This window comes from Meriones unguiculatus, chromosome 20 (genome assembly GCF_030254825.1).
Source record: "Meriones unguiculatus strain TT.TT164.6M chromosome 20, Bangor_MerUng_6.1, whole genome shotgun sequence".
Taxonomy (NCBI): domain Eukaryota; kingdom Metazoa; phylum Chordata; class Mammalia; order Rodentia; family Muridae; genus Meriones; species Meriones unguiculatus.
In genome coordinates this window covers 2,253,816-2,275,309 of record NC_083367.1, presented here as the reverse complement: position 1 = coordinate 2,275,309, position 21,494 = coordinate 2,253,816, and positions in this window count along the sequence as shown.

Sequence of the window (21,494 nt, the reverse complement as noted above, 5' to 3'; positions counted from 1 at the left end):
TCGTTGTAAGCGGGTTTTTCAGTGCTCTGGAGTCATTTCGTTGCAAGCGGGTTTTTCAGTGCTCTGGAGTCATTTCGTTGCAAGCGGGTTTTTACGTGCTCTGGAGTCATTTCATTGCAAGCGGGTTTTTACATACTTCTCAGACATTTCACTGGAAGCGGGTTTTTTAAGTGCTCTGGAGTCATTTCGTTGCAAGCGGGTTTTTAAGTACTCTGGAGTCATTTCGTTGCAAGCGGGTTTTTAAGTGCTCTGGAGTCATTTCGTTGCAAGCGGGTTTTTAAGTTCTCTGAGGTCATTTCGTTGCAAGCGGGTGTTTAAGTGCTCTGGAGTCATTTCGTTGCAAGCGGGTTTTTAAGTGCTCTGAAGGCATTTCGTTGTAAGCGGGTTTTTCAGTGTTCTGGAGTCATTTGGTTGCAAGCGGGTTTTTAAGTGCTCTGGAGTCATTTCATTGGAAGCGGGTTTTTACATACTTCTCAGACATTTCACTGGAAGCGGGTTTTTTAAGTGCTCTGGAGTCATTTCGTTGCAAGCGGGTTTTTAAGTGCTCTGGAGTCATTTCGTTGCAAGCGGGTTTTTAAGTGCTCTGGAGTCATTTCGTTGCAAGCGGGTTTTTAAGTGCTCTGGAGTCATTTCGTTGCAAGCGGGTTTTTAAGTGCTCTGGAGTCATTTCGTTGCAAGCGGGTTTTTAAGTGCTCTGGAGTCATTTCGTTGCAAGCGGGTTTTTAAGTGCTCTGGAGTCATTTCGTTGCAAGCGGGTTTTTAAGTGCTCTGGAGTCATTTCGTTGCAAGCGGGTTTTTAAGTGCTCTGGAGTCATTTCGTTGCAAGCGGGTTTTTAAGTGCTCTGGAGTCATTTCGTTGCAAGCGGGTTTTTAAGTGCTCTGGAGTCATTTCGTTGCAAGCGGGTTTCTAAGTGCTCTGGAGTCATATCGTTGCAAGCGGGTTTTCAAGTGCTCTGGAGTCATTTCGTTGCAAGCGGGTTTTCAAGTGCTCTGGAGTCATTTCGTTGCAAGCGGGTTTTCAAGTGCTCTGGAGTCATTTCGTTGCAAGCGGGTTTTTAAGTGCTCTGGAGTCATTTCGTTGCAAGCGGGTTTTTAAGTGCTCTGGAGTCATTTCGTTGCAAGCGGGTTTTTAAGTGCTCTGGAGTCATTTCGTTGCAAGCGGGTTTTTAAGTGCTCTGGAGTCATTTCGTTGCAAGCGGGTTTTTAAGTGCTCTGGAGTAATTTCGTTGCAAGCGGGTTTTTAAGTGCTCTGGAGTCATTTCGTTGCAAGCGGGTTTTTCAGTGCTCTGGAGTCATTTCGTTGCAAGCGGGTTTTCAAGTGCTCTGGAGTCATTTCGTTGCAAGCGGGTTTTTAAGTGCTCTGGAGTCATTTCGTTGCAAGCGGGTTTTTAAGTGCTCTGGAGTCATTTCGTTGCAAGCGGGTTTTTAAATGCTCTGGAGTCATTTCGTTGCAAGCGGGTTTTTAAGTGCTCTGGAGTCATTTCGTTGCAAGCGGGTTTTTAAGTGCTCTGGAGTCATTTCGTTGCAAGCGGGTTTTTAAGTGCTCTGGAGTCATTTCGTTGCAAGCGGGTTTTTAAGTGCTCTGGAGTCATTTCGTTGCAAGCGGGTTTTTAAGTGCTCTGGAGTCATTTCGTTGCAAGCGGGTTTTTAAGTGCTCTGGAGTCATTTCGTTGTAAGCGGGTTTTTCAGTGCTCTGGAGTCATTTCGTTGCAAGCGGGTTTTTCAGTGCTCTGGAGTCATTTCGTTGCAAGCGGGTTTTTACGTGCTCTGGAGTCATTTCATTGCAAGCGGGTTTTTACATACTTCTCAGACATTTCACTGGAAGCGGGTTTTTTAAGTGCTCTGGAGTCATTTCGTTGCAAGCGGGTTTTTAAGTACTCTGGAGTCATTTCGTTGCAAGCGGGTTTTTAAGTGCTCTGGAGTCATTTCGTTGCAAGCGGGTTTTTAAGTTCTCTGAGGTCATTTCGTTGCAAGCGGGTGTTTAAGTGCTCTGGAGTCATTTCGTTGCAAGCGGGTTTTTTAGTGCTCTGGAGTCATTTCGTTGCAAGCGGGTTTTTAAGTGCTCTGAAGGCATTTCGTTGTAAGCGGGTTTTTCAGTGTTCTGGAGTCATTTGGTTGCAAGCGGGTTTTTAAGTGCTCTGGAGTCATTTCATTGGAAGCGGGTTTTTACATACTTCTCAGACATTTCACTGGAAGCGGGTTTTTTAAGTGCTCTGGAGTCATTTCGTTGCAAGCGGGTTTTTAAGTGCTCTGGAGTCATTTCGTTGCAAGCGGGTTTTTAAGTGCTCTGGAGTCATTTCGTTGCAAGCGGGTTTTTAAGTGCTCTGGAGTCATTTCGTTGCAAGCGGGTTTTTAAGTGCTCTGGAGTCATTTCGTTGCAAGCGGGTTTTTAAGTGCTCTGGAGTCATTTCGTTGCAAGCGGGTTTTTAAGTGCTCTGGAGTCATTTCGTTGCAAGCGGGTTTTTAAGTGCTCTGGAGTCATTTCGTTGCAAGCGGGTTTTTAAGTGCTCTGGAGTCATTTCGTTGCAAGCGGGTTTTTAAGTGCTCTGGAGTCATTTCGTTGCAAGCGGGTTTTTAAGTGCTCTGGAGTCATTTCGTTGCAAGCGGGTTTCTAAGTGCTCTGGAGTCATATCGTTGCAAGCGGGTTTTCAAGTGCTCTGGAGTCATTTCGTTGCAAGCGGGTTTTCAAGTGCTCTGGAGTCATTTCGTTGCAAGCGGGTTTTCAAGTGCTCTGGAGTCATTTCGTTGCAAGCGGGTTTTTAAGTGCTCTGGAGTCATTTCGTTGCAAGCGGGTTTTTAAGTGCTCTGGAGTCATTTCGTTGCAAGCGGGTTTTTAAGTGCTCTGGAGTCATTTCGTTGCAAGCGGGTTTTTAAGTGCTCTGGAGTCATTTCGTTGCAAGCGGGTTTTTAAGTGCTCTGGAGTCATTTCGTTGCAAGCGGGTTTTTAAGTGCTCTGGAGTCATTTCGTTGCAAGCGGGTTTTTCAGTGCTCTGGAGTCATTTCGTTGCAAGCGGGTTTTCAAGTGCTCTGGAGTCATTTCGTTGCAAGCGGGTTTTTAAGTGCTCTGGAGTCATTTCGTTGCAAGCGGGTTTTTAAGTGCTCTGGAGTCATTTCGTTGCAAGCGGGTTTTTCAGTGCTCTGGAGTCATTTCGTTGCAAGCGGGTTTTTAAATGCTCTGGAGTCATTTCGTTGCAAGCGTGTTTTTCAGTGCTCTGGAGTCATTTCGTTGCAAGCGGGTTTTTCAGTGCTCTGGAGTCATTTCGTTGCAAGCGGGTTTTTAAGTGCTCTGGAGTCATTTCGTTGCAAGCGGGTTTTTAAGTGCTCTGGAGTCATTTCGTTGCAAGCGGGTTTTTAAGTGCTCTGGAGTCATTTCGTTGCAAGCGGGTTTTTAAGTGCTCTGGAGTCATTTCGTTGCAAGCGGGTTTTTAAGTGCTCTGGAGTCATTTCGTTGCAAGCGGGTTTTTAAGTGCTCTGGAGTCATTTCGTTGCAAGTGGGTTTTTAAGTGCTCTGGAGTCATTTCGTTGCAAGCGGGTTTTTAAGTGCTCTGGAGTCATTTCGTTGCAAGCGGGTTTTTCAGTGCTCTGGAGTCATTTCGTTGCAAGCGGGTTTTTAAATGCTCTGGAGTCATTTCGTTGCAAGCGGGTTTTTAAGTGCTCTGGAGTCATTTCGTTGCAAGCGGGTTTTTCAGTGCTCTGGAGTCATTTCGTTGCAAGCGGGTTTTTAAGTGCTCTGGAGTCATTTCGTTGCAAGCGGGTTTTTAAGTGCTCTGGAGTCATTTCGTTGCAAGCGGGTTTTTAAGTGCTCTGGAGTCATTTCGTTGTAAGCGGGTTTTTAAGTGCTCTGGAGTCATTTCGTTGCAAGCGGGTTTTTAAGTGTTCTGGAGTCATTTCGTTGCAAGCGGGTTTTTAAGTGCTCTGGAGTCATTTCGTTGTAAGTGGGTTTGTAAGTGCTCTGGAGTCATTTCGTTGCAAGCGGGTTTTTAAGTGTTCTGGAGTCATTTCGTTGCAAGCGGGTTTTTAAGTGCTCTGGAGTCATTTCGTTGCAAGCGGGTTTTCAATTGCTCTGGAGTCATTTCGTTGCAAGCGGGTTTTTAAGTGCTCTGGAGTCATTTCGTTGCAAGCGGGTTTTTAAGTGCTCTGGAGTCATTTCGTTGCAAGCGGGTTTTTAAGTGCTCTGGAGTCATTTCGTTGCAAGCGGGTTTTTAAGTGCTCTGGAGTCATTTCGTTGCAAGCGGGTTTTTAAGTGCTCTGGAGTCATTTCGTTGCAAGCGGGTTTTTAAGTGCTCTGGAGTCATTTCGTTGCAAGCGGGTTTTTAAGTGCTCTGGAGTCATTTCGTTGCAAGCGGGTTTTTAAGTGCTCTGGAGTCATTTCGTTGCAAGCGGGTTTTTAAGTGCTCTGGAGTCATTTCGTTGCAAGCGGGTTTTTAAGTGCTCTGGAGTCATTTCGTTGCAAGCGGGTTTTTAAGTGCTCTGGAGTCATTTCGTTGCAAGCGGGTTTTTAAGTGCTCTGGAGTCATTTCGTTGCAAGCGGGTTTTTAAGTGCTCTGGAGTCATTTCGTTGCAAGCGGGTTTCTAAGTGCTCTGGAGTCATATCGTTGCAAGCGGGTTTTCAAGTGCTCTGGAGTCATTTCGTTGCAAGCGGGTTTTCAAGTGCTCTGGAGTCATTTCGTTGCAAGCGGGTTTTCAAGTGCTCTGGAGTCATTTCGTTGCAAGCGGGTTTTTAAGTGCTCTGGAGTCATTTCGTTGCAAGCGGGTTTTTAAGTGCTCTGGAGTCATTTCGTTGCAAGCGGGTTTTTAAGTGCTCTGGAGTCATTTCGTTGCAAGCGGGTTTTTAAGTGCTCTGGAGTCATTTCGTTGCAAGCGGGTTTTTAAGTGCTCTGGAGTCATTTCGTTGCAAGCGGGTTTTTAAGTGCTCTGGAGTCATTTCGTTGCAAGCGGGTTTTTCAGTGCTCTGGAGTCATTTCGTTGCAAGCGGGTTTTCAAGTGCTCTGGAGTCATTTCGTTGCAAGCGGGTTTTTAAGTGCTCTGGAGTCATTTCGTTGCAAGCGGGTTTTTAAGTGCTCTGGAGTCATTTCGTTGCAAGCGGGTTTTTCAGTGCTCTGGAGTCATTTCGTTGCAAGCGGGTTTTTAAATGCTCTGGAGTCATTTCGTTGCAAGCGTGTTTTTCAGTGCTCTGGAGTCATTTCGTTGCAAGCGGGTTTTTCAGTGCTCTGGAGTCATTTCGTTGCAAGCGGGTTTTTAAGTGCTCTGGAGTCATTTCGTTGCAAGCGGGTTTTTAAGTGCTCTGGAGTCATTTCGTTGCAAGCGGGTTTTTCAGTGCTCTGGAGTCATTTCGTTGCAAGCGGGTTTTTAAATGCTCTGGAGTCATTTCGTTGCAAGCGGGTTTTTAAGTGCTCTGGAGTCATTTCGTTGCAAGCGGGTTTTTCAGTGCTCTGGAGTCATTTCGTTGCAAGCGGGTTTTTAAGTGCTCTGGAGTCATTTCGTTGCAAGCGGGTTTTTAAGTGCTCTGGAGTCATTTCGTTGCAAGCGGGTTTTTAAGTGCTCTGGAGTCATTTCGTTGTAAGCGGGTTTTTAAGTGCTCTGGAGTCATTTCGTTGCAAGCGGGTTTTTAAGTGTTCTGGAGTCATTTCGTTGCAAGCGGGTTTTTAAGTGCTCTGGAGTCATTTCGTTGTAAGTGGGTTTGTAAGTGCTCTGGAGTCATTTCGTTGCAAGCGGGTTTTTAAGTGTTCTGGAGTCATTTCGTTGCAAGCGGGTTTTTAAGTGCTCTGGAGTCATTTCGTTGCAAGCGGGTTTTCAATTGCTCTGGAGTCATTTCGTTGCAAGCGGGTTTTTAAGTGCTCTGGAGTCATTTCGTTGCAAGCGGGTTTTTAAGTGCTCTGGAGTCATTTCGTTGCAAGCGGGTTTTTAAGTGCTCTGGAGTCATTTCGTTGCAAGCGGGTTTTTAAGTGCTCTGGAGTCATTTCGTTGCAAGCGGGTTTTTAAGTGCTCTGGAGTCATTTCGTTGCAAGCGGGTTTTTAAGTGCTCTGGAGTCATTTCGTTGCAAGCGGGTTTTTAAGTGCTCTGGAGTCATTTCGTTGCAAGCGGGTTTTTAAGTGCTCTGGAGTCATTTCGTTGCAAGCGGGTTTTTAAGTGCTCTGGAGTCATTTCGTTGCAAGCGGGTTTTTAAGTGCTCTTGAGTCATTTCGTTGCAAGCGGGTTTCTAAGTGCTCTGGAGTCATTTCGTTGCAAGCGGGTTTCTAAGTGCTCTGGAGTCATTTCGTTGCAAGCGGGTTTCTAAGTGCTCTGGAGTCATTTCGTTGCAAGCGGGTTTTTAAGTGCTCTGGAGTCATTTCGTTGCAAGCGGGTTTTTAAGTGCTCTGGAGTCATTTCGTTGCAAGCGGGTTTTCAAGTGCTCTGGAGTCATTTCGTTGCAAGCGGGTTTTTAAGTGCTCTGGAGTCATTTCGTTGCAAGCGGGTTTTTAAGTGCTCTGGAGTCATTTCGTTGCAAGCGGGTTTTTAAATGCTCTGGAGTCATTTCGTTGCAAGCGGGTTTTTAAGTGCTCTGGAGTCATTTCGTTGCAAGCGGGTTTTTAAGTGCTCTGGAGTCATTTCGTTGCAAGCGGGTTTTTAAGTGCTCTGGAGTCATTTCGTTGCAAGCGGGTTTTTAAGTGCTCTGGAGTCATTTCGTTGCAAGCGGGTTTTTAAGTGCTCTGGAGTCATTTCGTTGCAAGCGGGTTTTTAAGTGCTCTGGAGTCATTTCGTTGTAAGCGGGTTTTTCAGTGCTCTGGAGTCATTTCGTTGCAAGCGGGTTTTTCAGTGCTCTGGAGTCATTTCGTTGCAAGTGGGTTTTTACGTGCTCTGGAGTCATTTCATTGCAAGCGGGTTTTTACATACTTCTCAGACATTTCACTGGAAGCGGGTTTTTTAAGTGCTCTGGAGTCATTTCGTTGCAAGCGGGTTTTTAAGTACTCTGGAGTCATTTCGTTGCAAGCGGGTTTTTAAGTGCTCTGGAGTCATTTCGTTGCAAGCGGGTTTTTAAGTTCTCTGAGGTCATTTCGTTGCAAGCGGGTGTTTAAGTGCTCTGGAGTCATTTCGTTGCAAGCGGGTTTTTAAGTGCTCTGAAGGCATTTCGTTGTAAGCGGGTTTTTCAGTGTTCTGGAGTCATTTGGTTGCAAGCGGGTTTTTAAGTGCTCTGGAGTCATTTCATTGGAAGCGGGTTTTTACATACTTCTCAGACATTTCACTGGAAGCGGGTTTTTTAAGTGCTCTGGAGTCATTTCGTTGCAAGCGGGTTTTTAAGTGCTCTGGAGTCATTTCGTTGCAAGCGGGTTTTTAAGTGCTCTGGAGTCATTTCGTTGCAAGCGGGTTTTTAAGTGCTCTGGAGTCATTTCGTTGCAAGCGGGTTTTTAAGTGCTCTGGAGTCATTTCGTTGCAAGCGGGTTTTTAAGTGCTCTGGAGTCATTTCGTTGCAAGCGGGTTTTTAAGTGCTCTGGAGTCATTTCGTTGCAAGCGGGTTTTTAAGTGCTCTGGAGTCATTTCGTTGCAAGCGGGTTTTTAAGTGCTCTGGAGTCATTTCGTTGCAAGCGGGTTTTTAAGTGCTCTGGAGTCATTTCGTTGCAAGCGGGTTTTTAAGTGCTCTGGAGTCATTTCGTTGCAAGCGGGTTTCTAAGTGCTCTGGAGTCATATCGTTGCAAGCGGGTTTTCAAGTGCTCTGGAGTCATTTCGTTGCAAGCGGGTTTTCAAGTGCTCTGGAGTCATTTCGTTGCAAGCGGGTTTTCAAGTGCTCTGGAGTCATTTCGTTGCAAGCGGGTTTTTAAGTGCTCTGGAGTCATTTCGTTGCAAGCGGGTTTTTAAGTGCTCTGGAGTCATTTCGTTGCAAGCGGGTTTTTAAGTGCTCTGGAGTCATTTCGTTGCAAGCGGGTTTTTAAGTGCTCTGGAGTCATTTCGTTGCAAGCGGGTTTTTAAGTGCTCTGGAGTAATTTCGTTGCAAGCGGGTTTTTAAGTGCTCTGGAGTCATTTCGTTGCAAGCGGGTTTTTCAGTGCTCTGGAGTCATTTCGTTGCAAGCGGGTTTTCAAGTGCTCTGGAGTCATTTCGTTGCAAGCGGGTTTTTAAGTGCTCTGGAGTCATTTCGTTGCAAGCGGGTTTTTAAGTGCTCTGGAGTCATTTCGTTGCAAGCGGGTTTTTAAATGCTCTGGAGTCATTTCGTTGCAAGCGGGTTTTTAAGTGCTCTGGAGTCATTTCGTTGCAAGCGGGTTTTTAAGTGCTCTGGAGTCATTTCGTTGCAAGCGGGTTTTTAAGTGCTCTGGAGTCATTTCGTTGCAAGCGGGTTTTTAAGTGCTCTGGAGTCATTTCGTTGCAAGCGGGTTTTTAAGTGCTCTGGAGTCATTTCGTTGCAAGCGGGTTTTTAAGTGCTCTGGAGTCATTTCGTTGTAAGCGGGTTTTTCAGTGCTCTGGAGTCATTTCGTTGCAAGCGGGTTTTTCAGTGCTCTGGAGTCATTTCGTTGCAAGCGGGTTTTTACGTGCTCTGGAGTCATTTCATTGCAAGCGGGTTTTTACATACTTCTCAGACATTTCACTGGAAGCGGGTTTTTTAAGTGCTCTGGAGTCATTTCGTTGCAAGCGGGTTTTTAAGTACTCTGGAGTCATTTCGTTGCAAGCGGGTTTTTAAGTGCTCTGGAGTCATTTCGTTGCAAGCGGGTTTTTAAGTTCTCTGAGGTCATTTCGTTGCAAGCGGGTGTTTAAGTGCTCTGGAGTCATTTCGTTGCAAGCGGGTTTTTTAGTGCTCTGGAGTCATTTCGTTGCAAGCGGGTTTTTAAGTGCTCTGAAGGCATTTCGTTGTAAGCGGGTTTTTCAGTGTTCTGGAGTCATTTGGTTGCAAGCGGGTTTTTAAGTGCTCTGGAGTCATTTCATTGGAAGCGGGTTTTTACATACTTCTCAGACATTTCACTGGAAGCGGGTTTTTTAAGTGCTCTGGAGTCATTTCGTTGCAAGCGGGTTTTTAAGTGCTCTGGAGTCATTTCGTTGCAAGCGGGTTTTTAAGTGCTCTGGAGTCATTTCGTTGCAAGCGGGTTTTTAAGTGCTCTGGAGTCATTTCGTTGCAAGCGGGTTTTTAAGTGCTCTGGAGTCATTTCGTTGCAAGCGGGTTTTTAAGTGCTCTGGAGTCATTTCGTTGCAAGCGGGTTTTTAAGTGCTCTGGAGTCATTTCGTTGCAAGCGGGTTTTTAAGTGCTCTGGAGTCATTTCGTTGCAAGCGGGTTTTTAAGTGCTCTGGAGTCATTTCGTTGCAAGCGGGTTTTTAAGTGCTCTGGAGTCATTTCGTTGCAAGCGGGTTTTTAAGTGCTCTGGAGTCATTTCGTTGCAAGCGGGTTTCTAAGTGCTCTGGAGTCATATCGTTGCAAGCGGGTTTTCAAGTGCTCTGGAGTCATTTCGTTGCAAGCGGGTTTTCAAGTGCTCTGGAGTCATTTCGTTGCAAGCGGGTTTTCAAGTGCTCTGGAGTCATTTCGTTGCAAGCGGGTTTTTAAGTGCTCTGGAGTCATTTCGTTGCAAGCGGGTTTTTAAGTGCTCTGGAGTCATTTCGTTGCAAGCGGGTTTTTAAGTGCTCTGGAGTCATTTCGTTGCAAGCGGGTTTTTAAGTGCTCTGGAGTCATTTCGTTGCAAGCGGGTTTTCAAGTGCTCTGGAGTCATTTCGTTGCAAGCGGGTTTTTAAGTGCTCTGGAGTCATTTCGTTGCAAGCGGGTTTTTCAGTGCTCTGGAGTCATTTCGTTGCAAGCGGGTTTTCAAGTGCTCTGGAGTCATTTCGTTGCAAGCGGGTTTTTAAGTGCTCTGGAGTCATTTCGTTGCAAGCGGGTTTTTAAGTGCTCTGGAGTCATTTCGTTGCAAGCGGGTTTTTCAGTGCTCTGGAGTCATTTCGTTGCAAGCGGGTTTTTAAATGCTCTGGAGTCATTTCGTTGCAAGCGGGTTTTTCAGTGCTCTGGAGTCATTTCGTTGCAAGCGGGTTTTTCAGTGCTCTGGAGTCATTTCGTTGCAAGCGGGTTTTTAAGTGCTCTGGAGTCATTTCGTTGCAAGCGGGTTTTTAAGTGCTCTGGAGTCATTTCGTTGCAAGCGGGTTTTTAAGTGCTCTGGAGTCATTTCGTTGCAAGCGGGTTTTTAAGTGCTCTGGAGTCATTTCGTTGCAAGCGGGTTTTTAAGTGCTCTGGAGTCATTTCGTTGCAAGCGGGTTTTTAAGTGCTCTGGAGTCATTTCGTTGCAAGCGGGTTTTTAAGTGCTCTGGAGTCATTTCGTTGCAAGCGGGTTTTTAAGTGCTCTGGAGTCATTTCGTTGCAAGCGGGTTTTTAAGTGCTCTGGAGTCATTTCGTTGCAAGCGGGTTTTTAAGTGCTCTGGAGTCATTTCGTTGCAAGCGGGTTTCTAAGTGCTCTGGAGTCATATCGTTGCAAGCGGGTTTTCAAGTGCTCTGGAGTCATTTCGTTGCAAGCGGGTTTTCAAGTGCTCTGGAGTCATTTCGTTGCAAGCGGGTTTTCAAGTGCTCTGGAATCATTTCGTTGCAAGCGGGTTTTTAAGTGCTCTGGAGTCATTTCGTTGCAAGCGGGTTTTTAAGTGCTCTGGAGTCATTTCGTTGCAAGCGGGTTTTTAAGTGCTCTGGAGTCATTTCGTTGCAAGCGGGTTTTTAAGTGCTCTGGAGTAATTTCGTTGCAAGCGGGTTTTTAAGTGCTCTGGAGTAATTTCGTTGCAAGCGGGTTTTTAAGTGCTCTGGAGTCATTTCGTTGCAAGCGGGTTTTTCAGTGCTCTGGAGTCATTTCGTTGCAAGCGGGTTTTCAAGTGCTCTGGAGTCATTTCGTTGCAAGCGGGTTTTTAAGTGCTCTGGAGTCATTTCGTTGCAAGCGGGTTTTTAAGTGCTCTGGAGTCATTTCGTTGCAAGCGGGTTTTTAAATGCTCTGGAGTCATTTCGTTGCAAGCGGGTTTTTAAGTGCTCTGGAGTCATTTCGTTGCAAGCGGGTTTTTAAGTGCTCTGGAGTCATTTCGTTGCAAGCGGGTTTTTAAGTGCTCTGGAGTCATTTCGTTGCAAGCGGGTTTTTAAGTGCTCTGGAGTCATTTCGTTGCAAGCGGGTTTTTAAGTGCTCTGGAGTCATTTCGTTGCAAGCGGGTTTTTAAGTGCTCTGGAGTCATTTCGTTGTAAGCGGGTTTTTCAGTGCTCTGGAGTCATTTCGTTGCAAGCGGGTTTTTCAGTGCTCTGGAGTCATTTCGTTGCAAGCGGGTTTTTACGTGCTCTGGAGTCATTTCATTGCAAGCGGGTTTTTACATACTTCTCAGACATTTCACTGGAAGCGGGTTTTTTAAGTGCTCTGGAGTCATTTCGTTGCAAGCGGGTTTTTAAGTACTCTGGAGTCATTTCGTTGCAAGCGGGTTTTTAAGTGCTCTGGAGTCATTTCGTTGCAAGCGGGTTTTTAAGTTCTCTGAGGTCATTTCGTTGCAAGCGGGTGTTTAAGTGCTCTGGAGTCATTTCGTTGCAAGCGGGTTTTTTAGTGCTCTGGAGTCATTTCGTTGCAAGCGGGTTTTTAAGTGCTCTGAAGGCATTTCGTTGTAAGCGGGTTTTTCAGTGTTCTGGAGTCATTTGGTTGCAAGCGGGTTTTTAAGTGCTCTGGAGTCATTTCATTGGAAGCGGGTTTTTACATACTTCTCAGACATTTCACTGGAAGCGGGTTTTTTAAGTGCTCTGGAGTCATTTCGTTGCAAGCGGGTTTTTAAGTGCTCTGGAGTCATTTCGTTGCAAGCGGGTTTTTAAGTGCTCTGGAGTCATTTCGTTGCAAGCGGGTTTTTAAGTGCTCTGGAGTCATTTCGTTGCAAGCGGGTTTTTAAGTGCTCTGGAGTCATTTCGTTGCAAGCGGGTTTTTAAGTGCTCTGGAGTCATTTCGTTGCAAGCGGGTTTTTAAGTGCTCTGGAGTCATTTCGTTGCAAGCGGGTTTTTAAGTGCTCTGGAGTCATTTCGTTGCAAGCGGGTTTTTAAGTGCTCTGGAGTCATTTCGTTGCAAGCGGGTTTTTAAGTGCTCTGGAGTCATTTCGTTGCAAGCGGGTTTTTAAGTGCTCTGGAGTCATTTCGTTGCAAGCGGGTTTCTAAGTGCTCTGGAGTCATATCGTTGCAAGCGGGTTTTCAAGTGCTCTGGAGTCATTTCGTTGCAAGCGGGTTTTCAAGTCCTCTGGAGTCATTTCGTTGCAAGCGGGTTTTCAAGTGCTCTGGAGTCATTTCGTTGCAAGCGGGTTTTTAAGTGCTCTGGAGTCATTTCGTTGCAAGCGGGTTTTTAAGTGCTCTGGAGTCATTTCGTTGCAAGCGGGTTTTTAAGTGCTCTGGAGTCATTTCGTTGCAAGCGGGTTTTTAAGTGCTCTGGAGTCATTTCGTTGCAAGCGGGTTTTTAAGTGCTCTGGAGTAATTTCGTTGCAAGCGGGTTTTTAAGTGCTCTGGAGTCATTTCGTTGCAAGCGGGTTTTTCAGTGCTCTGGAGTCATTTCGTTGCAAGCGGGTTTTCAAGTGCTCTGGAGTCATTTCGTTGCAAGCGGGTTTTTAAGTGCTCTGGAGTCATTTCGTTGCAAGCGGGTTTTTAAGTGCTCTGGAGTCATTTCGTTGCAAGCGGGTTTTTCAGTGCTCTGGAGTCATTTCCTTGCAAGCGGGTTTTTAAATGCTCTGGAGTCATTTCGTTGCAAGCGGGTTTTTCAGTGCTCTGGAGTCATTTCGTTGCAAGCGGGTTTTTCAGTGCTCTGGAGTCATTTCGTTGCAAGCGGGTTTTTAAGTGCTCTGGAGTCATTTCGTTGCAAGCGGGTTTTTAAGTGCTCTGGAGTCATTTCGTTGCAAGCGGGTTTTTAAGTGCTCTGGAGTCATTTCGTTGCAAGCGGGTTTTTAAGTGCTCTGGAGTCATTTCGTTGCAAGCGGGTTTTTAAGTGCTCTGGAGTCATTTCGTTGCAAGCGGGTTTCTAAGTGCTCTGGAGTCATATCGTTGCAAGCGGGTTTTAAAGTGCTCTGGAGTCATTTCGTTGCAAGCGGGTTTTCAAGTGCTCTGGAGTCATTTCGTTGCAAGCGGGTTTTTAAGTGCTCTGGAGTCATTTCATTGCAAGCGGGTTTTTAAGTGCTCTGGAGTCATTTCGTTGCAAGCGGGTTTTTAAGTGCTCTGGAGTCATTTCGTTGCAAGCGGGTTTTTCAGTGCTCTGGAGTCATTTCGTTGCAAGCGGGTTTTTAAATGCTCTGGAGTCATTTCGTTGCAAGCGGGTTTTTAAGTGCTCTGGAGTCATTTCGTTGCAAGCGGGTTTTTCAGTGCTCTGGAGTCATTTCGTTGCAAGCGGGTTTTTAAGTGCTCTGGAGTCATTTCGTTGCAAGCGGGTTTTTAAGTGCTCTGGAGTCATTTAGTTGCAAGCGGGTTTTTAAGTGCTCTGGAGTCATTTCGTTGCAAGCGGGTTTTTAAGTGCTCTGGAGTCATTTCGTTGTAAGCGGGTTTTTAAGTGCTCTGGAGTCATTTCGTTGCAAGCGGGTTTTTAAGTGCTCTGGAGTCATTTCGTTGCAAGCGGGTTTTCAAGTGCTCTGGAGTCATTTCGTTGCAAGCGGGTTTTTAAGTGCTCTGGAGTCATTTCGTTGCAAGCGGGTTTTTCAGTGCTCTGGAGTCATTTCGTTGCAAGCGGGTTTTTAAGTGCTCTGGAGTCATTTCGTTGCAAGCGGGTTTTTAAGTGCTCTGGAGTCATTTCGTTGCAAGCGGGTTTTTCAGTGCTCTGGAGTCATTTCGTTGCAAGCGGGTTTTTCAGTGCTCTGGAGTCATTTCGTTGCAAGCGGGTTTTTAAGTGCTCTGGAGTCATTTCGTTGCAAGCGGGTTTTTAAGTGCTCTGGAGTCATTTCGTTGCAAGCGGGTTTTTAAGTGCTCTGGAGTCATTTCGTTGCAAGCGGGTTTTTAAGTGCTCTGGAGTCATTTCGTTGCAAGCGGGTTTTTAAGTGTTCTGGAGTCATTTCGTTGCAAGCGGGTTTTTAAGTGCTCTGGAGTCATTTCGTTGTAAGTGGGTTTGTAAGTGCTCTGGAGTCATTTCGTTGCAAGCGGGTTTTTAAGTGTTCTGGAGTCATTTCGTTGCAAGCGGGTTTTTAAGTGCTCTGGAGTCATTTCGTTGCAAGCGGGTTTTTAATTGCTCTGGAGTCATTTCGTTGCAAGCGGGTTTTTAAGTGCTCTGGAGTCATTTCGTTGCAAGCGGGTTTTTAAGTGCTCTGGAGTCATTTCGTTGCAAGCGGGTTTTTAAGTGCTCTGGAGTCATTTCGTTGCAAGCGGGTTTTTAAGTGCTCTGGAGTCATTTCGTTGCAAGCGGGTTTTTAAGTGCTCTGAAGGCATTTCGTTGTAAGCGGGTTTTTCAGTGTTCTGGAGTCATTTGTTTGCAAGCGGGTTTTTAAGTGCTCTGGAGTCATTTCATTGGAAGCGGGTTTTTACATACTTCTCAGACCTTTCACTGGAAGCGGGTTTTTTAAGTGCTCTGGAGTCATTTCGTTGCAAGCGGGTTTTTAAGTACTCTGGAGTCATTTCGTTGCAAGCGGGTTTTTAAGTGCTCTGGAGTCATTTCGTTGCAAGCGGGTTTTTAAGTGCTCTGGAGTAATTTCGTTGCAAGCGGGTGTTTAAGTGCTCTGGAGTCATTTCGTTGCAAGCGGGTTTTTAAGTGATCTGGAGTCATTTCGTTGCAAGCGGGTTTTTAAGTGTTCTGGAGTCATTTCGTTGCAAGCGGGTTTTTAAGTGCTCTGGAGTCATTTCGTTGCAAGCGGGTTTTTACGTGCTCTGGAGTCATTTCATTGCAAGCGGGTTTTTACATACTTCTCAGACATTTCACTGGAAGTGGGTTTTTTAAGTGCTCTGGAGTCATTTCGTTGCAAGCGGGTTTTTAAGTGCTCTGGAGTCATTTCGTTGCAAGCGGGTTTCTAAGTGCTCTGGAGTCATTTCGTTGCAAGCGGGTTTTCAAGTGCTCTGGAGTCATTTCGTTGCAAGCGGGTTTTTAAGTGCTCTGGAGTCATTTCGTTGCAAGCGGGTTTTCAAGTGCTCTGGAGTCATTTCGTTGCAAGCGGGTTTTTAAGTGCTCTGGAGTCATTTCGTTGCAAGCGGGTTTTTAAGTGCTCTGGAGTCATTTCGTTGCAAGCGGGTTTTTCAGTGCTCTGGAGTCATTTCGTTGCAAGCGGGTTTTTAAATGCTCTGGAGTCATTTCGTTGCAAGCGGGTTTTTAAGTGCTCTGGAGTCATTTCGTTGCAAGCGGGTTTTTCAGTGCTCTGGAGTCATTTCGTTGCAAGCGGGTTTTTAAGTGCTCTGGAGTCATTTCGTTGCAAGCGGGTTTTTAAGTGCTCTGGAGTCATTTCGTTGCAAGCGGGTTTTTAAGTGCTCTGGAGTCATTTCGTTGTAAGCGGGTTTTTAAGTGCTCTGGAGTCATTTCGTTGCAAGCGGGTTTTTAAGTGTTCTGGAGTCATTTCGTTGCAAGCGGTTTTTTAAGTGCTCTGGAGTCATTTCGTTGTAAGTGGGTTTGTAAGTGCTCTGGAGTCATTTCGTTGCAAGCGGGTTTTTAAGTGTTCTGGAGTCATTTCGTTGCAAGCGGGTTTTTAAGTGCTCTGGAGTCATTTCGTTGCAAGCGGGTTTTTAAGTGCTCTGGAGTCATTTCGTTGCAAGCGGGTTTCTAAGTGCTCTGGAGTCATTTCGTTGCAAGCGGGTTTTTAAGTGCTCTGGAGTCATTTCGTTGCAAGCGGGTTTTTAAGTGCTCTGGAGTCATTTCGTTGCAAGCGGGTTTTCAAGTGCTCTGGAGTCATTTCGTTGCAAGCGGATTTTTAAGTGCTCTGGAGTCATTTCGTTGCAAGCGGGTTTTTAAGTGTTCTGGAGTCATTTCGTTGCAAGCGGGTTTTTAAGTGCTCTGGAGTCATTTCGTTGTAAGTGGGTTTGTAAGTGCTCTGGAGTCATTTCGTTGCAAGCGGGTTTTTAAGTGTTCTGGAGTCATTTCGTTGCAAGCGGGTTTTTAAGTGCTCTGGAGTCATTTCGTTGCAAGCGGGTTTTTAATTGCTCTGGAGTCATTTCGTTGCAAGCGGGTTTTTAAGTGCTCTGGAGTCATTTCGTTGCAAGCAGGTTTTTAAGTGCTCTGGAGTCATTTCGTTGCAAGCGGGTTTTTAAGTGCTCTGGAGTCATTTCGTTGCAAGCGGGTTTTTAATTGCTCTGGAGTCATTTCGTTGCAAGCGGGTTTTTAAGTGCTCTGGAGTCATTTCGTTGCAAGCGGGTTTTTAAGTGCTCTGGAGTCATTTCGTTGCAAGCGGGTTTTTAAGTGCTCTGGAGTCATTTCGTTGCAAGCGGGTTTTTAAGTGCTCTGGAGTCATTTCGTTGCAAGCGGGTTTTTAAGTGCTCTGGAGTCATTTCGTTGCAAGCGGGTTTTTAAGTGCTCTGGAGTCATTTCGTTGCAAGCGGGTTTGTAAGTGCTCTGGAGTCATTTCGTTGCAAGCGGGTTTCTAAGTGCTCTGGAGTCATTTCGTTGCAAGCGGGTTTCTAAGTGCTCTGGAGTCATTTCGTTGCAAGCGGGTTTTTAAGTGCTCTGGAGTCATTTCGTTGCAAGCGGGTTTTCAAGTGCTCTGGAGTCATTTCGTTGCAAGCGGGTTTTCAAGTGCTCTGGAGTCATTTCGTTGCAAGCGGGTTTTTAAGTGCTCTGGAGTCATTTCGTTGCAAGCGGGTTTTTCAGTGCTCTGGAGTCATTTCGTTGCAAGCGGGTTTTTAAATGCTCTGGAGTCATTTCGTTGCAAGCGGGTTTTTAAGTGCTCTGGAGTCATTTCGTTGCAAGCGGGTTTTTAAGTGCTCTGGAGTCATTTCGTTGCAAGCGGGTTTTTAAGTGCTCTGGAGTCATTTCGTTGCAAGCGGGTTTTTAAGTGCTCTGGAGTCATTTCGTTGCAAGCGGGTTTTTAAGTGCTCTGGAGTCATTTCGTTGCAAGCGGGTTTTTAAGTGCTCTGGAGTCATTTCGTTGTAAGCGGGTTTTTCAGTGCTCTGGAGTCATTTCGTTGCAAGCGGGTTTTTCAGTGCTCTGGAGTCATTTCGTTGCAAGCGGGTTTTTACGTGCTCTGGAGTCATTTCATTGCAAGCGGGTTTTTACATACTTCTCAGACATTTCACTGGAAGCGGGTTTTTTATGTGCTCTGGAGTCATTTCGTTGCAAGCGGGTTTTTAAGTACTCTGGAGTCATTTCGTTGCAAGCGGGTTTTTAAGTGCTCTGGAGTCATTTCGTTGCAAGCGGGTTTTTAAGTGCTCTGAGGTCATTTCGTTGCAAGCGGGTGTTTAAGTGCTCTGGAGTCATTTCGTTGCAAGCGGGTTTTTTAGTGCTCTGGAGTCATTTCGTTGCAAGCGGGTTTTTAAGTGCTCTGAAGGCATTTCGTTGTAAGCGGGTTTTTCAGTGTTCTGGAGTCATTTGGTTGCAAGCGGGTTTTTAAGTGCTCTGGAGTCATTTCGTTGCAAGCGGGTTTTTAAGTGCTCTGGAGTCATTTCGTTGTAAGCGGGTTTTTAAGTGCTCTGGAGTCATTTCGTTGCAAGCGGGTTTTTAAGTGTTCTGGAGTCATTTCGTTGCAAGCGGGTTTTTAAGTGCTCTGGAGTCATTTCGTTGTAAGTGGGTTTGTAAGTGCTCTGGAGTCATTTCGTTGCAAGCGGGTTTTTAAGTGTTCTGGAGTCATTTCGTTGCAAGCGGGTTTTTAAGTGCTCTGGAGTCATTTCGTTGCAAGCGGGTTTTTAAGTGCTCTGGAGTCATTTCGTTGCAAGCGGGTTTTTAAGTGCTCTGGAGTCATTTCGTTGCAAGCGGGTTTGTAAGTGCTCTGGAGTCATTTCGTTGCAAGCGGGTTTCTAAGTGCTCTGGAGTCATTTCGTTGCAAGCGGGTTTCTAAGTGCTCTGGAGTCATTTCGTTGCAAGCGGGTTTTTAAGTGCTCTGGAGTCATTTCGTTGCAAGCGGGTTTTTAAGTGCTCTGGAGTCATTTCGTTGCAAGCGGGTTTTCAAGTGCTCTGGAGTCATTTCGTTGCAAGCGGGTTTTTAAGTGCTCTGGAGTCATTTCGTTGCAAGCGGGTTTTTAAGTGCTCTGGAGTCATTTCGTTGCAAGCGGGTTTTTCAGTGCTCTGGAGTCATTTCGTTGCAAGCGGGTTTTTAAATGCTCTGGAGTCATTTCGTTGCAAGCGGGTTTTTAAGTGCTCTGGAGTCATTTCGTTGCAAGCGGGTTTTTAAGTGCTCTGGAGTCATTTCGTTGCAAGCGGGTTTTTAAGTGCTCTGGAGTCATTTCGTTGCAAGCGGGTTTTTAAGTGCTCTGGAGTCATTTCGTTGCAAGCGGGTTTTTAAGTGCTCTGGAGTCATTTCGTTGCAAGCGGGTTTTTAAGTGCTCTGGAGTCATTTCGTTGTAAGCGGGTTTTTCAGTGCTCTGGAGTCATTTCGTTGCAAGCGGGTTTTTCAGTGCTCTGGAGTCATTTCGTTGCAAGCGGGTTTTTACGTGCTCTGGAGTCATTTCATTGCAAGCGGGTTTTTACATACTTCTCAGACATTTCACTGGAAGCGGGTTTTTTATGTGCTCTGGAGTCATTTCGTTGCAAGCGGGTTTTTAAGTACTCTGGAGTCATTTCGTTGCAAGCGGGTTTTTAAGTGCTCTGGAGTCATTTCGTTGCAAGCGGGTTTTTAAGTGCTCTGAGGTCATTTCGTTGCAAGCGGGTGTTTAAGTGCTCTGGAGTCATTTCGTTGCAAGCGGGTTTTTTAGTGCTCTGGAGTCATTTCGTTGCAAGCGGGTTTTTAAGTGCTCTGAAGGCATTTCGTTGTAAGCGGGTTTTTCAGTGTTCTGGAGTCATTTGGTTGCAAGCGGGTTTTTAAGTGCTCTGGAGTCATTTCATTGGAAGCGGGTTTTTACATACTTCTCAGACATTTCACTGGAAGCGGGTTTTTTAAGTGCTCTGGAGTCATTTCGTTGCAAGCGGGTTTTTAAGTGCTCTGGAGTCATTTCGTTGCAAGCGGGTTTTTAAGTGCTCTGGAGTCATTTCGTTGCAAGCGGGTTTTTAAGTGCTCTGGAGTCATTTCGTTGTAAGCGGGTTTTTCAGTGCTCTGGAGTCATTTCGTTGCAAGCGGGTTTTTCAGTGCTCTGGAGTCATTTCGTTGCAAGCGGGTTTTTACGTGCTCTGGAGTCATTTCATTGCAAGCGGGTTTTTACATACTTCTCAGACATTTCACTGGAAGCGGGTTTTTTATGTGCTCTGGAGTCATTTCGTTGCAAGCGGGTTTTTAAGTACTCTGGAGTCATTTCGTTGCAAGCGGGTTTTTAAGTGCTCTGGAGTCATTTCGTTGCAAGCGGGTTTTTAAGTGCTCTGAGGTCATTTCGTTGCAAGCGGGTGTTTAAGTGCTCTGGAGTCATTTCGTTGCAAGCGGGTTTTTTAGTGCTCTGGAGTCATTTCGTTGCAAGCGGGTTTTTAAGTGCTCTGAAGGCATTTCGTTGTAAGCGGGTTTTTCAGTGTTCTGGAGTCATTTGGTTGCAAGCGGGTTTTTAAGTGCTCTGGAGTCATTTCGTTGCAAGCGGGTTTTTAAGTGCTCTGGAGTCATTTCGTTGTAAGCGGGTTTTTAAGTGCTCTGGAGTCATTTCGTTGCAAGCGGGTTTTTAAGTGTTCTGGAGTCATTTCGTTGCAAGCGGGTTTTTAAGTGCTCTGGAGTCATTTCGTTGTAAGTGGGTTTGTAAGTGCTCTGGAGTCATTTCGTTGCAAGCGGGTTTTTAAGTGTTCTGGAGTCATTTCGTTGCAAGCGGGTTTTTAAGTGCTCTGGAGTCATTTCGTTGCAAGCGGGTTTTTAAGTGCTCTGGAGTCATTTCGTTGCAAGCGGGTTTCTAAGTGCTCTGGAGTCATTTCGTTGCAAGCGGGTTTTTAAGTGCTCTGGAGTCATTTCGTTGCAAGCGGGTTTTTAAGTGCTCTGGAGTCATTTCGTTGCAAGCGGGTTTTCAAGTGCTCTGGAGTCATTTCGTTGCAAGCGGATTTTTAAGTGCTCTGGAGTCATTTCGTTGCAAGCGGGTTTTTAAGTGTTCTGGAGTCATTTCGTTGCAAGCGGGTTTTTAAGTGCTCTGGAGTCATTTCGTTGTAAGTGGGTTTGTAAGTGCTCTGGAGTCATTTCGTTGCAAGCGGGTTTTTAAGTGTTCTGGAGTCATTTCGTTGCAAGCGGGTTTTTAAGTGCTCTGGAGTCATTTCGTTGCAAGCGGGTTTTTAATTGCTCTGGAGTCATTTCGTTGCAAGCGGGTTTTTAAGTGCTCTGGAGTCATTTCGTTGCAAGCAGGTTTTTAAGTGCTCTGGAGTCATTTCGTTGCAAGCGGGTTTTTAAGTGCTCTGGAGTCATTTCGTTGCAAGCGGGTTTTTAATTGCTCTGGAGTCATTTCGTTGCAAGCGGGTTTTTAAGTGCTCTGGAGTCATTTTGTTGCAAGCGGGTTTTTAAGTGCTCTGGAGTCATTTCGTTGCAAGCGGGTTTTTAAGTGCTCTGGAGTCATTTCGTTGCAAGCGGGTTTTTAAGTGCTCTGGAGTCATTTCGTTGCAAGCGGGTTTTTAAGTGCTCTGGAGTCATTTCGTTGCAAGCGGGTTTTTAAGTGCTCTGGAGTCATTTCGTTGCAAGCGGGTTTGTAAGTGCTCTGGAGTCATTTCGTTGCAAGCGGGTTTCTAAGTGCTCTGGAGTCATTTCGTTGCAAGCGGGTTTCTAAGTGCTCTGGAGTCATTTCGTTGCAAGCGGGTTTTTAAGTGCTCTGGAGTCATTTCGTTGCAAGCGGGTTTTTAAGTGCTCTGGAGTCATTTCGTTGCAAGCGGGTTTTCAAGTGCTCTGGAGTCATTTCGTTGCAAGCGGGTTTTTAAGTGCTCTGGAGTCATTTCGTTGCAAGCGGGTTTTTAAGTGCTCTGGAGTCATTTCGTTGCAAGCGGGTTTTTCAGTGCTCTGGAGTCATTTCGTTGCAAGCGGGTTTTTAAATGCTCTGGAGTCATTTCGTTGCAAGCGGGTTTTTAAGTGCTCTGGAGTCATTTCGTTGCAAGCGGGTTTTTAAGTGCTCTGGAGTCATTTCGTTGCAAGCGGGTTTTTAAGTGCTCTGGAGTCATTTCGTTGCAAGCGGGTTTTTAAGTGCTCTGGAGTCATTTCGTTGCAAGCGGGTTTTTAAGTGCTCTGGAGTCATTTCGTTGCAAGCGGGTTTTTAAGTGCTCTGGAGTCATTTCGTTGTAAGCGGGTTTTTCAGTGCTCTGGAGTCATTTCGTTGCAAGCGGGTTTTTCAGTGCTCTGGAGTCATTTCGTTGCAAGCGGGTTTTTACGTGCTCTGGAGTCATTTCATTGCAAGCGGGTTTTTACATACTTCTCAGACATTTCACTGGAAGCGGGTTTTTTATGTGCTCTGGAGTCATTTCGTTGCAAGCGGGTTTTTAAGTACTCTGGAGTCATTTCGTTGCAAGCGGGTTTTTAAGTGCTCTGGAGTCATTTCGTTGCAAGCGGGTTTTTAAGTGCTCTGAGGTCATTTCGTTGCAAGCGGGTGT